We start from the raw sequence: 16,430 nt of genomic DNA, 5'->3' as shown, positions 1-16,430 counted from the left end.
TATGAACATGATGCAACTTTGTCTTTGATGGAATTACAGAGAAAGGAGAGAAACCTGAAATTAAGATTAATTCCCGAGAGTGAAGGAGACAGCCTCGTGGAGTTCCTAACACAAGAGTTTGCTGACTTTTGGCAGGAAGATTTGGAGGAGGAAGAGAGGACCCAAATAATTACCACCCAGTCAGTCTGACATCAATAGCAGGGAAGATTCTGGAGCAGATCATTAAGCAAACAGTCTGTGAGCACCTAGAAAGGAATGCTGTGATCACCAATAGTCAGCATGGATTTCTGAAAAATAAGTCATGTCAGACTAACCTGATCTCATTTTTTGACAGAATTACAAGCCTGGTAGATGAAGGGAATGCAGTGGATGTAGCCTACCTTGATTTCAGCAAGGCATTTGACAAGGTGCCCCATGATATTCTTGTAAAGAAGCTGGTAAAATGCGGTCTTGACTATGCTACCACTCAGTGGATTTGTAACTGGCTGACTGACCGAACCCAAAGGGTGCTCATCAATGGTTCCTCTTCATCCTGGAGAAGAGTGACTAGTGGGGTGCCACAGGGTTCTGTCTTGGGCCCGGTCTTATTCAACATCTTTATCAACGACTTGGATGATGGACTCAAGGGCATCCTGATCAAATTTGCAGATGGCACCAAACTGGGAGGGGTGGCTAACACCCCAGAGGACAGGATCACACTTCAAAACGACCTTGACAGATTAGAGAACTGGGCCAAAACAAACAAGATGAATTTTAACAGGGAGAAATTTAAAGTATTGCACTTGGGCAAAAAAAAATGAGAGGCACAAATACAAGATGGGTGACACCTGGCTTGAGAGCAGTACATGTGAAAAGGATCTAGGAGTCTTAGTTGACCACAAACTTGACATGAGCCAACAGTGTGACGCGGCAGCTAAAAAAGCCAATGCAATTCTGGGCTGCATCAATAGGAGTATAGCATCTAGATCAAGGGAAGTAATAGTGCCACTGTATTCTGCTCTGGTCAGACCACACCTGGAGTACTGTGTCCAGTTCTGGGCACCACAATTCAAGAAGGACACTGACAAACTGGAACGTGTCCAGAGGAGGGCAACCAAAATGGTCAAAGGCCTGGAAACGATGCCTTATGAGGAACGGCTAAGGGAGCTGGGCATGTTTAGCCTGGAGAAGAGGAGGTTAAGGGGTGATATGATAGCCATGTTCAAATATATGAAGGGATGTCACATGGAGGAGGGAGAAAGGTTGTTTTCTGCTGCTCCAGAGAAGCGGACACGGAGCAATGGATCCAAACTGCAAGAAAGAAGATTCCACCTAAACATTAGGAAGAACTTCCTGACAGTAAGAGCTGTTCGACAGTGGAATTTGCTGCCAAGGAGTGTGGTGGAGTCTCCTACTTTGGAGGTCTTTAAGCAGAGGCTTGACAACCATATGTCAGGAGTGCTCTGATGGTGTTTCCTGCTTGGCAGGGGGTTGGACTCGATGGCCCTTGTGGTCTCTTCCAACTCTATGATTCTATGATTCTATGATTCTATGAATTTAAAATAACAACAGCATTTAGACTGGGCAGGAGACAGAACAGAAAGACCCCGAGGGATTGCCTGATTACTCTCAGATCCAAGGAAGAAAGAGACAAAATATTAAAACTACATTACCAAAAGGCCTTGGAAATTGAAAATTCACCTATACAAATTTTTAAAGACATCCCTAAATATATCTTGGAGGTGAGAACCTTCTACAAGGATCTGGTCTACCTGCTGAAGAAGAACAACATCCTCTTCAGGTGGGAGTTCCCACAAGGACTGTCCTTTAACTACAAGGGAAAGAAGGTGAAAATAAAGACAATTCAAGATAAAGAGAAGTTTTTGGAAAGAAACCAAGAAGACCTACAGAAGGGAACGGTGGATCCAATTGCAGAACAAAGGAGAGCTCTAGATATTCTGAACCTATCGTTTGGACTCAACCCACCACCATCAGAGGAAGAGCAACAACTTGGAGCGGTTGGAGGAGTAACGGAAAAATAACAAGATGGCCCTGCAATTCCTTAGTTGGAATTGTAATGGGCTGAATATGCCTTTGAAGAGACGTCAAGTGTTTCATATTTTGAAAAGAGAACAATTGGACTTGATTTGCCTACAAGAAACCCATGTAACCAGGGTACACAGGAAATTACTTATAAACAAAAGATTAGAACAAGAATTTATTTCATCGGACAAAGTTAAGAAAAGAGGAGTTGTGATTTATGTAAAAGAGAAATGGGCTCCAAAAATGATGTTAAAAGATGAACAAGGAAGATACCTGGCAGTTGAAATACAAGCACAAGGAGAAAAAATTTTAATAGTTGGAGTTTATGCACCAAATGAAGGCAAGGCGGAATTCTTTAAGAAACTTCATGAAACTCTGATGGATTACTTGGATTACAATGTAATAATCATGGGAGATATGAATGGTGTGGTTTCTACAAACATGGACAAGGCACAAAGATTGACAATCTCCAAGGAAGGGAGACTTCCGAAGACCTTCTTTGAAATGACTGAAAATATGGACCTAATAGATATATGGAGAACAAGGAACCCTCTTGAGAGAGAGGGAACATTTTTCTCTCAAGCAATGATGACCTGGACCAGAATTGATCAAATTTGGATTACTAGTGGGATGGCTCCAAAGATTAAGAAGGTAGAAATCTGCCCAAAAACTTGCTCCGACCATAACGCCGTGAAGATGGAAATGAAACTTACAACAACTGGTCAATTTAGATGGAGGATGAATGACACCCTGTTTCGAGATGAGGAGATCCACAGGAAGGCCCAAAAAACTTTAAAGGACTATTTTGAAATAAATCTAAAGGCCGATGTGGAAAAAAGAGTGATTTGGGACGCAAGCAAAGCTGTGATGAGAGGATTTCTGATTCAACAAAATTCAATAAAAAAGAGAAAGCAGAATGAAAAGAAGGAAAAGATTTTGGAAAAGATAAAAGAAGGAGAGAAAAAATTAAGATCAAAACCAAAGTCCCAGGAGATTTTGAGAGAGATCAAGTTATATCAAACACAATATATGGAATTGATGAATCAAGAGATTGAGTGGAAGATAAAGCAAATGAAACAAAAGACATTTGAATCGGCAGATAAATGTGGCAAACTTCTGGCTTGGCAATTGAAGAAAAGGCAGAAACTAAATACAGTTACAAGCCTAGAAGTGGATGGAAAGAATATATCTAAACCCAACGAGATTAGAAACTGTTTCTTGAGCTATTTTAAAAAACTATATTCTCAAGGGCCACAAAATGAAGAGGACATAGATGAATTCCTTAATAAATATGGATTACAAAAAATCTCTCATCAAAGCAAGGTGGATTTAAACCAGAGAATAACAGAACAAGAGATAGAGGGTGCCATCCAGGACATGCAACTAGGCAAATCTCCAGGACCAGATGGACTGACTTCCAGATACTACAAAGCTTTGAAGGAGTGGTTGGTTCAACCGTTAAAGGAAGTCTGTAACGAGATTTTATTTTTTTTATTTTTTTTAATAAAATTTTTATTAGTTTTACAAAATTTTAGAGAACAAACAAACACTTAAAAAGACAAACATACACGTATAATTTCATAACATATTTTCATAAACCTCTTTTCTGGGACTTCCCCATACCCCCCCCCTTTCTGCATCCCAATGTCCATAATTTTATAGCAACTCCCAATTGTTACTTTCCAACCTCTGTCATCTTAGTCATCTCTATATTCTGACCTTATATCACTGTATCCCTTTGTTCCTGAAAACCACAACACTCTAACATTCATTAAGTTTATAATAGTCCTTAAGATAACTTTTGAATTTTCTCCATTCTTCTTCCGCCGTCTCTTTTCCTTGGTCACGGATTCTGCCTGTCATCTCGGCCAATGTCATATAGTCCATCACTTTCATCTGCCATTCTTCCAGAGTGGGTAGATCTTGTGTCTTCCAGTACTTTGCGATGAGTATTCTTGCTGCTGTTGTAGCGTACATAAAAAAAAGTTCTGTCCCTCTTTGACACCAATTGGCCGACAATGCCCAAGAGGAAGGCCTCTGGTTTTTTAGGAAAAGTACATTTAAGTACCTTTTTCATTTCATTATAGATCATTTCCCAGAAAGCCTTAATCTTCGGGCATGTCCACCAAAGGTGGTAGAAGGTACCTTCAGTCTCTTTACATTTCCAACACTTGTTATCGGGCAAATGATAAATTTTTGCCAGCTTGACTGGGGTCATGTACCACCTATAGACCATTTTCATAATGTTTTCCTTTAAGGCATTACATGCCGTGAATTTAATACCGGTGTTCCATAACCATTCCCAGTCAGCTGACATAATGTTATGACCAACATCCTGTGCCCACTTAATCATAGCCGATTTGACTGTTTCGTCCTGTGTATTCCATTTCAGCAACAAGTTATACATTCTGGATAAATTCTTAGTATTGGGTTCTAACAATTCAGTCTCTAGTTTTGATTTTTCCACCTGAAAGCCAATTTTCCTGTCCTGTTTGAAAAACTCCATTATTTGATGAAATTTAAGTACTTTAAATTTTATTCTGGGCTTTTTGCCCTGCCAGACAAATTTCGCAATATCTTTCTGCCACCTCTTGAAACAGTCCATCTTGTCAAGAATCTGCAAAGTTTGAAACAAAAATAACATTCTAGGCAATACATTCATCTTAATAACTGCAATTCGGCCTAACATTGACAATTTCAAATTTGACCATATTTCTAGATCTTTTTTAATTTCTAACCAACATTTTTCATAGTTGTCTTTATACAAGTTCAAATTTTTAGATGTCAAGTGAACCCCTAGGTATTTCACCTTCTTAACCACTGTCAACCCTGTCTCTTCTTGAAATTTCTCCTTCTCCATGACTGTTAAATTTTTTCCTAAAACTTTGGTTTTTTGTTTATTCAGCTTAAATCCAGCTACCTGGCCAAACTGTTGGATTATTTCTAGGACCTTTTTCGTACTAGTGTTTGGCTCTTGCAAAGTCAAGACTAGGTCATCTGCGAATGCTCTTAACTTATAATGTTTAGCTCCGACCTGCACTCCTTTAACCTGCTGGTCATTCCTAATCATATTCAGCAACACCTCCAGAACTGAAATGAAGAGTAATGGGGAAATTGGGCACCCCTGTCGTGTTCCTTTTTCTATCTTAAGTTCCTCAGTTACTACATTATTTACAATCAATTTAGCTTTTTGTTCAGAATATATTGCAGCCATACCATTCTCAAAACCTTGGCCTACCCCCATCCCATGAAGATTCTTTATCATAAAGCTCCAAGAAATATTGTCAAAGGCTTTCTCCGCGTCCACAAAAATCAGTACTGCTTTAGTATTTATATTCACCTCTAGCTTTTCCAAAATATCTATTATATTCCTTACATTGTCTGCTAGGTGTCTTTTTGGGAGAAAGCCTGCTTGGTTCTTATGAATCTTTTCCATCAGCACTTTTTTAAATCTTTTTGCCAAAATGTCTGCAAAGATTTTGTAATCCACATTAAGTAGTGATATTGGGCGGTAGTTCTTCAGTTGAGTCTTTTCAGTCTCTGTCTTTGGTATGAGTGAAATATATGCTTCTTTCCACGATTCAGGTGCCTTTTTTCCCTCAAGGATCTCATTACAGACTTCTTTTAGTGGTTGAATCAACCATTCCTTCAGCGATTTGTAGTATCTGGAAGTCAGTCCATCTGGTCCTGGAGATTTGCCCAGTTGCATATTCTGAATGGCAGCCTCTATCTCTTGTTCTGTTATTCTCTGGTTCAGATCCATCTTGCTTTGATGAGAGATTTTTTGTAATACATATTTATCAAGGAATTTGTCTATATCTTCTTCATTTTGCGGGCCTTGAGTATAAAGTTTTTTAAAATAACTCAAAAAGCAATTTCTAATTTCATTAGGTTTAGATATATTCTTTCCATCCACTTCTAGGCTTGTAACTGTATTTAGTTTCTGCCTTTTCTTCAATTGCCATGCCAGAAGTTTGCCACATTTATTTGCTGATTCAAATGTCTTTTGTTTCATTTGCTTTATCTTCCATTCAATCTCTTGGTTCATCAATTCCATATATTGTGTTTGATATAACTTAATCTCTCTTAGGATCTCCTGGGACTTTGGTTTTACTCTTAATTTTTTCTCTCCTTCCTTTATCTTTTCCAAAATCTTTTCTTTTTTCTCATTTTGTTTTTTCCTCTTTATTGAGTTTTGTTGAATCAAGAAACCTCGCATCACCGCTTTGCTTGCGTCCCAGATCACTCTTTTCTCCACGTCAGCCCTCAAATTTATTTCAAAATAGTCTTTTAAAGTTTTTTGGGCCTTCATAAGGATCTCCTTGTCTCGAAAGAGGGTGTCATTCATTCTCCATCTAAATTGACCAGTTGTTGTAAGTTTCATTTCCATCTTCACGGCGTTATGGTCGGAGCAAGTTTTTGGGCAGATTTCTACCTTCTTAATCTTTGGAGCCATGCCACTAGTAATCCAAATTTGATCAATTCTGGTCCAGGTCATCATTGCTTGGGAGAAAAAGGTTCCCTCTCTCTCCAGAGGGTTCCTTGTTCTCCATATATCTATCAAGTCCATGTTTTCCGTCATTTCAAAAAAGGTCTTAGGAAGTCTCCCTTCCTTGGTAACTGTTAGTCTTTGTGCCTTGTCCATGTTGGTGGAGACCACACCGTTCATGTCTCCCATAATTATCATATTGTAATCCAAATAGTCCGTCAGAGTTTCATGAAGTCTCTTGAAGAAGTCAGATTTACCTTCATTTGGTGTGTAGATTCCAACAACTAAAAGTTTTTCTCCTTGTACTTGTATCTCCACTGCCAAATATCTCCCTTGCTCATCTTTAAACATCATTTTTGGGGCCCATTTCTCTTTTACATAAATCACAACTCCTCTTTTTTTAACTTTGTCTGATGAGATAAATTCTTGTCCTAGTCTTTTGTTTGTAAGTAATCTCCTGTGAGCTCTGGTTATGTGGGTTTCTTGTAGACATATCAAGTCCAATTGTTCTCTGTTCAAAATGTGAAAAACTTGTCTTCTCTTCAAAGGCCCATTGAGCCCATTACAATTCCAGCTAAGAAATTGCAGAGCCATTTTGTTATTTCTCTGACACTCCTCCAACAGCTCCAAGTTGTTGCTCTTCCTCTGATGGTGGTGGTTTATGTCCAAGCGAGAGATTCAGAATGTCTAATGCTCTCCTCTGTTCTGCAATTGGGTCCACAGTCCCCTTCTGCAGGTCCTCTTGATTTCTTTCCAAAAATTTGTCTTTGTCTTTAATAGTCTTTATTTTGACCTTCTTTCCCTTGTAATCAGAAGACAGTCCCTGTGGGAATTCCCACCTGAAGCGGATGGAGTTTTTCTTTAACAAAAGAGCTAAGTCCTTATAAAAGTTTCTCAAATCCAAAATATATTTTGGAATGTCTTTAAAAATCTGTACAGCTGAGTTTCCAATTTGCAAGGCCTTTTCAAAGTGTAGTCCTAGTATTTTATCTCTTTCTTCCTTAGATCTCAGTGTAATCAGGCAGTCTCTCGGGGTCTTTCTATCCTGCTTTTTGCCCAATCTGAAGGCTGTTGTAATTTTAAATTCGTCTTCCTCCAGATCCCAGCAATTGCTGTAACGAGATTTTAGAGGGGGAAAAGGCACCAGAATCGTGGAAAGAAGCTTATATTACACTCATACCAAAGACAGAGACTGAAAAGACTCAACTTAAGAACTACCGCCCAATATCATTACTTAATGTGGATTACAAAATTTTTGCAGACATTTTGGCAAAAAGATTTAAAAGAGTGTTGATGGAGAAGATTCATAAGGACCAAGCAGGCTTTCTCCCAAAAAGGCACTTATCAGACAACGTAAGGAATATAATAGACATCTTGGAACTACTAGAGGTGAACATAAACACCAAAGCAGTGCTGATCTTTGTGGAGGCGGAGAAAGCCTTTGACAATATTTCTTGGAGTTTTATGAAAAAGAATCTTCAAGGGATGGGGGTAGGTCAAGGATTTGAGAATGGTATGGGTGCGATATACTCGGAACAAAAAGCTAAGCTGATTGTAAATAATGTGATAACTGAGGAACTTAAGATAGAAAAAGGAACACGACAGGGGTGCCCAATTTCCCCATTGCTTTTAATTTCTGTTCTGGAGGTGTTGCTAAATATGATTAGAAATGACCAGCAGGTTAAAGGTGTACAGGTTGGAGCTAAACATTACAAGTTAAGGGCCTTTGCAGATGACTTAGTATTGACCTTACAAGAGCCAGACACTAGTACGAAAAGGGTGTTGGAGATAATTCAACAATTTGGCCAGGTAGCCGGATTCAAACTGAACAAACAAAAGACTAAAGTTTTAGAAAAAAATTTAACAGTCATGGAGAAGGAGAAATTTCAAGAAGAGACAGGGTTGACAGTGGTTAAGAAGGTGAAATACCTAGGGGTTCACTTGACATCTAAAAATTTGAACTTGTATAAAGACAACTATGAAAAATGTTGGTTAGAAATTAAAAAAGATCTAGAAATATGGTCAAATTTGAAATTGTCAATGTTAGGCCGAATTGCAGTTATTAAGATGAATGTATTGCCTAGAATGTTATTTTTGTTTCAAACTTTGCAGATTCTTGACAAGATGGACTGTTTCAAGAGGTGGCAGAAAGATATTGCGAAATTTGTCTGGCAGGGCAAAAAGCCCAGAATAAAATTTAAAGTACTTACAGATGCAAAAGAAAGAGGGGGATTTGCCCTGCCGGACTTAAAACTGTACTATGAAGCAGCAGCGTTTTGCTGGCTGAAAGAGTGGATGCTCCTCGAGAACACAGATATCTTGGATCTGGAAGGTTTCAATAATGCATTTGGTTGGCATGCATATTTATGGTATGATAAAATCAAAGTGCATAGGGCCTTTAAAAATCACATTGTCAGAAAAGCGTTATTTAATGTTTGGATAAGATATTGTCACGGGCTGCCTCTGGTCTCAGCTCACAAAAGACCAACGCCAAGCTCTTCTTATATACAAGGATGTTTATTGCAGTTCATTATTGGTTCCACAACCGAGGCGTGCAGCCCCGAGTGTCTAACGTCAGACATTTGAAGTCCCCTCTGACTCGGTCCCGCCCCTGCACCAACTTATGAGGCTTATGCTAGACCACCGCTTCCTGTCTTTCCTTTTCCGCAGGGTCTTTCTGCCCCCCTGGGTTCCTTCCCTCCTGCTCTCTCCCGAAGCGGATTCCTGAGATGCCTCTTCCCCCCTCCTTCGTGCTTTGGGGCTGGGCTCCTCCTCCGGGCTTTCTCCATTTCCGCGCGCCTCCACATTTGAACTTGGCGCGCGCTCGCTACCCCTGACCTTCCTTTTGACACTGACACTACTCCCTGTACTACTCTCCCCCTCTTCCGGCAGGACGTTCTCCCCAGATCTCCTTCCCCTGTCTCTTTCCTGCTCCGCTCCGTGTGTCACACTGGGAACCCCCCTCTCTTCCCTTCGTTCCTGCTGGGAAGCCGGTCCCGATCTCCCACTCCCGCTCGGGGTTTCCCTGCTGCTTCCCTGCTCCTGGCAGGTCCCCCCTGTGACCCCCCTTGTCCTGACTAGGGGCGCCCCCTCCTGAGAATCCTCCGATTCACTTGAGAGACTCATGGAAGATCTCAAGTCATTGTCATCCTCTTCCTCACTGTCCTGGGATTCTTCCTCGTCGCTCTCCGTCTCCTCCCTCACCTGTGCCTCTGTCTCTGAACCCCTGACATCCATCCCCCCCTCGAAGCCCCCCCTTCCCCCCTCCCGCTGCTCGGGCGCAGGTTCCGGGGGCTCCGTCGTTGCGGAGGTCGCTGCCGGACACAGGTCGTCGACGTCGATCTCCTCTGCTTCCAGTTCATTGTTTGTGTACTCGAACCCATTGTCCTCTCCCAACATGTTCACGTCCTCCCCTCCCCCTGTTGCCTGGGTGGGGTCTGCTTGCCAAGGACCCACCCGCCACCTCATGCGCCAGTCCTCTTCTGGTTGGTCGTCCCACCAGTAAGAAGGGTCGGTGTCCACCCCCGAACACGATCCCCTTGGAGGGCTCGACTCTGGCGTCGTCTCCTCTGCGGAGGAGAACCCTCGGAAGGTGCTGGCGGAAAGTGTGGGCGTAAAAAGCCAATCGTCGAAAAACTGTGTTGGCATGGGCCTGTGTGGGAAAAGGGCATGGAACTCGTCCTTGAGGAGGGGTTCGTCCAAAGCGTAGTCTGGCACCCAACTGTTGGTGCTGGCCGGGGCGCCCTCCCTGGCGAGAAAATATTCTACTCCCTCTTCCCCCCATCTTGAGTCCAGAATCTCTGTGACCTCGTTGACTGGTTCGTCCTTAGGTGACCTCCCCCTCTTGGGCGACTCCCTGCTTGGTTCTGGTGCCGTCCCTGACTCCTGAAACCTGTGTGGGGCCTTGTAGGGGGTGAGCATCGACCTATGAAAGACCGGGTGCATTCTGGAACCCTCGGGGAGGGCCAATCGAAACGCTACGGGATTAATCCTGGCCTCAACTTGGTACGGCCCTAGTTGCCTGTGTCCTAGCTTCTTTTTAGCTAACGACTTGGCCGGCACCGCTTGGGCCGCTAACCATACCCAGTCTCCCACCTGGATGTCTTCCCCCTCCCTCCTGTGTTTGTCCGCCTGCACCTTATAGGCTTGTTTAGCTAGCTCTAAATGTCTCCGTAGCTCGTCGTGCACCTCTTGCAATTCTGCTGCGAAATGGTCGGCTTCCTGTGGCTCCCCCTCCCCCGTCGTTACGAGCCCCGGGAAGGTTCTGGGATGCCTTCCATTGTTAGCGAAGAACGGCGTCACCCCCGTAGACGCGTGCTTCGTGTTGTTGTAGGCAAACTCAGCCATCGGCAGGTAATCCACCTGTCAGGGGTTTAGGAGCAGAGGCACGGGCAAGGGAGGAAACAGAGAGCGAAGGGGAGGAGGCAGAAGAAAAGATGAGTGATGACGACGACCCGAGATCTCCTAGTCTTTCTAGTGAATCAGAGGATTCACAGAAAGGAGCACCAGTGGCCAAGGCAAGGGGGGCACCCCAGGAAGATAGAGCCAGAGGGGACTCAGGGGGGAGCAGCTGGAAATCGGGACCAGCGTCACCGCCAGGAAGCAGGGAAGAGGAAGGGAGCCAGGGGGGAAGCGCTGGCAGCTCACCACAGGAGGGAGGGCATGAGTCAGGAGTGGCCACACCTCCATCGGGGAGCGAAGAAACGGTTAAGAGGAAAGTGGAAGGTTGGGCGCGCGCGCCAAGTTCAAATGCAGAGGAAGGCGGCGCAGTAAGCAGCCCCGAAAGGGAACCAGGTCCTAAAGCCCGGCGCAAGGAGGCAGGAGGGTCCGGGTCAGCGTCAGAAGAATCCCGGAAGGAAGAAGCCCCGGGGGGTAGAGGGACCCAGAGGAGGACAGTCAGGCGGAAAAGGTGGAGCAAGGCTAGGATATTAAGTTGGTGCACACGGGGCGGAGACTCAGACGGAGCTTCGCCGATCTAGCTACTAGACGTAGAGTTTGCGCGCAGCAGCGTGAGAATGGAAACTGTAATTCAATAAAGACTTTTACTTAATGATCGCTGGCTAGCGTGATCCTCTGTGAGCTAGGATCTTCAAGCAGCTCTGACAGTAAGCTCCGTCTCACCATTGTGGGCATCTACAGCCTCGAGGAGGGGAGAGAAACAGGTGCCTACTAGCGAGCTCACGAACGGCAGACGACATGACGGCTGAGCAGCAGATAGAGGACCTCAGAAAAGCAGTGGCACAACTGAACGCCGAGGTTCTCGCATCCAGGAAGAGAGAGGAGGAGGCAGCTGCCGCCTGCAGGGATCTCCAGGTCAGGTTAGACGTGCTGACAAAGCAGACACCCCGGCAGGAGGGAATTGGGTTGGCGAGACGGACGGGCGGGCTGGTCTCTCACTTCGATGGGAACCTGCAACAGTATCCCAACTTTAGAGCCGACGTACTGTGCGCACTGCAACTGCTGCATAAAGACTTTAGAGATGAACAAGAGAGAGTGGGGTTCATCATGTCCCATCTGCATGGGGATGCGAAAGCATGGCTACGCAATTTATGGAGAGATAATGATCCGGCGCTCCAGAATGCGGATGCCTTTATTAAAGCGATGGATGGGTGCTTTTTATCAAGTATTGACGTGGATCTTGCACGGAAGGAGGTGCATGGGCTGAGACAAGGGAGGGCCAGCGTCAGGCAGTATCATGCCCGCTTTTTCGCCTTGGTCAGTGCCCTGGAATGGGACAGAGATTCGGCTCCTGTAAGAGACCTCTTTTGGGAGGGGCTGCACAACTCGATTAAAGATGAGATCGCCAGGGGGGAGAGACCCCGAACCACCCAGGAGGTCGTTCAGAGGGCACTGGCAGTGGGGGTGAGGCTGGAAGGACGTCCGTGGAGCAAGGACGAAGGGCGTGGAGGGCGCGAACCAGCCGGGGGCCCCTCCTTCCTTCCCAGAGAAGCAGCGCGGGCGCAATCCACGCCTCCGCCAGGAGGAGGAGCCGAACCTATGGAGGTTGGAGGTGCAAGGGCTCAGTCAGCAACCAGAGCCCTAGCACCGGCAGCAGTGAAAGCGAAGCCTCCTAGAGGGAACAGGAAGTGTTACGTCTGTGAGGAACCAGGGCATATGGCAAAAGAGTGTCCCCAGAGGCCCCACAAGCTCACTGCAGCCTCAGCAATGGTGACTGCAGCAACGCAGCAAGGAGGACCACAGCAGGGAAACGACGCAGTCTGGCTGGAGGAAGAGGCACTGGGGCCCAGCCAGACGTGTTAGTGACGCAGTCCCCAGAGATTTTACAGCCCGTGAACCCCCTCCCGCCCAAACCAGTAGTGAGGCTCACAGCATCTCTCCAGCTGCCCAATGGAATCACCATAGACGTGCCAATCACCATTGACTCAGGCAGCAATGCGGACTTTATAGGGCAGGACTTTGTCGACAGGCACGCTGTGCAGTTGCTGCCGGCCACACTGCCCCTGCAGGTTGTCACGGTGGATGGCAGGGAGCTGCTCGGGGGGCAAGTGGTGAAGCAGACGCCACCAATGGTGATGCGACTTGGGAATCACAGAGAAATCATCAGCTTCAACGTCACTCAACTATCTGACACGCCCGTTGTATTGGGCATGAGTTGGCTGGACAAGCACAGCCCAACGATGGCTTGGTACCAGAGGCAGCTGACCTTCGGCTCTTCCTTTTGTGCTGAACACTGCATCGTGCCCAGGCAGGAAGGAGAGGAAGAGGAGTCACAGCTGCTGCTAGGCACGCTGCAAGCGATTCCCCACAAGTACGCTGAATTTTTGGAAGTTTTCTGCGAGAAGGAGGCAGACAGGCTACCCCCTCACAGACCATATGACTGCAAAATTGACCTGCTGCCGGGGGCGGCGCTGCCTAAAGGGAGACTGTATTCCATGTCAGAGGACGAACTGCAAGAACTCAAGGAGTTCATTGATCATAATTTGCAGCGCGGCTTCATCCGGGAGTCCAAGGCAGTGGGGGGCAGTCCCGTATTCTTTGTTAAGAAGCGGGACACGCCCCAAAAGAGACTCGTAGTGGATTACAGGATTTTGAACAGTGTGACTAGGCCATCGGACTTCCCCATGCCCCGAATTGACGACCTCCTCGCAAAGGTACGGAAGGGCAGAGTGTTCACCAAGTTGGACCTGCGGGGGGCGTACAACCTCATTCGCATGCGGGAGGGTGATGAGTGGAAGACAGCCATGTTCACGCCACTGGGGACCTACGAATATAGAGTTATGCCTTTTGGATTGCAAAATGGCTCCCACGTTTTTCAAGCATTTATGCATCACGTGTTGGCGGGACTTCTCTACAAGACGTGCGTCTGTTTCTTAGATGACATCCTGATCTTTTCGGAGTCGCAGCAGGAGCATGACAAACACGTCAAGGAAGTGCTGAGCAGGCTAAAGCAACATAGGCTCTACGCCAAGCTGGAGAAGTGCCAATTTGACGTGCCGGAGGTGGATTTTCTGGGCTACAAGCTGTCTGACAAGGGGCTCGCCATGGACAGCGCCAAGGTTCGAGCGGTGTTGGATTGGAAGAGCCCGCGCAACCGGAAGGAGGTCCAACGGTTTGTCGGCTTTGCGAACTTCTATCGCAAGTTTATCAAGGGCTTCGCGATGCAGACGGCGGCCATCACTGACACGCTTAGCTCCAAGAAAAAGAAGTTCATTTGGACAGAGCAGGCGGAGCAGTCCTTTCAGGCACTCAAGCGTCTCTTCGCGTCGGAAGAGCAGCTGCTTCATGTCAACCCCAGCAAGCCGATGAGGGTGGAGACAGACGCTTCGGACAGAGCCGTGGGGGCGGTCCTGCTGCAGAAAGACCCGCAGGGGGTGTGGCGACCGGGAGCGTTTTACTCCAGGAAGCTCAGCAAGTCCGAGCAGAACTACACCATCTGGGACAGGGAGTTGCTGGCCATTCACGCAGCGTTCAAGGCGTGGAGGCACTTTCTGATCGGCGCCAAGCACACGGTGCAGGTTTGCACGGACCACAAGAATCTAGAGCACTGGCGCACGGCACAGTTCCTGAACCAGAGGCAGATACGTTGGGCTGAGTTCTTTGCGAACTTCGACTTCCGAATAGAGTATGTCCCGGGGGACACCAACATCATGGCAGACGCTCTCTCCCGTAAGCCACAGTATCTGGAGGACGCAACACCAGCGGCCGCCATGCACATCTTCGCACCGACAGTGTGGGCGTGCGCCGCGGCGACCGTGGACCTAGAGGCGGTGCGACGAGCGTTGCAGGGGGACTCCTTCGCACAAGCAAAGATGGCAGAGGTGCAAAGGGGCAAGGCAGCGGCCGACGGTTTCCAGCTAAGAGATGGATTGCTCATCCGTAAAGGGGCCATCTACGTGCCGGGAGACGAACTTCGAGCCAAGGTGCTGCAGCAGCTGCACGACGCGCCCACGGCCGGGCACTTTGGCAAGGAGAAGACGGTGGAATTAGTAGCCAGGGATTTCTGGTGGCCTGGAATGAGAGGGGAGGTCGCAGACTACGTGGCGAGGTGTGACACCTGCCAGAGGGCCAAACCAGTGCACAAACCGCCGGCCGGACTGTTGGAACCGCTGCAAACTCCGGTCGAACCTTGGGAAAGGGTGGCCCTGGACTTTGTCACGGATCTGCCCAGCTCAAGGGGCAAGACGGCAGTGCTGGTGGTGGTGGACCTGTTTTCCAAGATGGCGCATTTCATTCCGTGTGCTAAGGTGGCCACGGCGGAGCAAACCGCCAAACTGTTCATAGACCACGTGTTCAAGGTTCACGGTCTGCCACGGTCTATTCTGTCCGACCGGGGGCGGCAGTTCATCTCGAATTTCTGGCAGAAGCTGATGGGCTTCCTGAACGTCAAGATCAACCTGGCGTCGGCGAGACACCCGCAGACCAACGGGCAAGCAGAGCGGGTCAATGCCATCATGCAGCAGTACCTGAGATGTTATGCAAATCAACAGCCTGCGACGTGGGTGGATTACCTGCCGCTTGCCGAGTTCGCCTACAACAACACGAAGCACGTGTCCACGGGGGTCACGCCGTTCTTCGCCAACAACGGGAGGCACCCCAGAACCTTCCCGGGACTGGAAAGAATGGGGGAGGGGGAGCCGCAGACAGCAGATGCGTTCGCGTCGGAGCTGCAGGAAGTCCACGATCAGCTGAGGCGCCACCTGGAGCTGGCCAAGCACGCATACAAGGTACAAGCAGACAAGCACAGAAGGGTTGGAGAAGAGCTCCACGTGGGAGACTGGGTTTGGTTAGCAGCCCACGCAGTGCCGGCCAGGTCGTTGGCCAAGAAGAAACTAGGGCATAAACGACTGGGGCCCTACCAAGTCGAAGAGCAGGTCAACCCGGTAGCTTTCAGACTGGCACTTCCGGAGGGTTCCAGAATGCATCCGGTATTCCACAGATCGGTGCTCACTCCCTACAAGGCACCGCACAGGTTCCAGGAACCCGGAACGGCGCCGAGTCCGGCCAGAGACAGAACAGGGCACGCGGGAGTGGCACAGAAGGAGCGCATCAACGAAGTCACGGAGATTTTGGACTCCAGATGGGGGGAAGAGGGGGTAGAATACTTTCTCGCCAAGGAGGGCACCCCGGCCAGTGCGAACAGCTGGGTGCCGGGCTACGCCTTCGACGAACCTCTGCTCAAAGACGAGTTTCATGCCCTCTTCCCGCATAGACCTATGCCAGCAGACTTTTTCGACGACTGGCTTTTCACGCCCACGCTTTCGGCCAGCACGTTCCGGGGGTTCGACTCGGACGAGGAACCGACACGAGACGTCCGTTCCCCGGAGGGGTCACCCTCGGGATCCGCCTCAGAACCCTCGTATTGGTGGGACGATAGGCCAGAGGAGCAGTTCCGCAGAAAGTGGCTGGAATGCTCAGGACGAGCAACGCCGCCAGGAGGAAGTGAGGGAGAGACGGACAT

The sequence above is a fragment of the Podarcis bocagei genome (assembly GCF_964188305.1).
Source record: "Podarcis bocagei genome assembly, chromosome: 12".
In the NCBI taxonomy this organism is placed as follows: domain Eukaryota; kingdom Metazoa; phylum Chordata; class Lepidosauria; order Squamata; family Lacertidae; genus Podarcis; species Podarcis bocagei.
The sequence above is the reverse complement of the archived record's forward strand: the minus strand, read 5'-3'. Positions refer to the sequence as shown.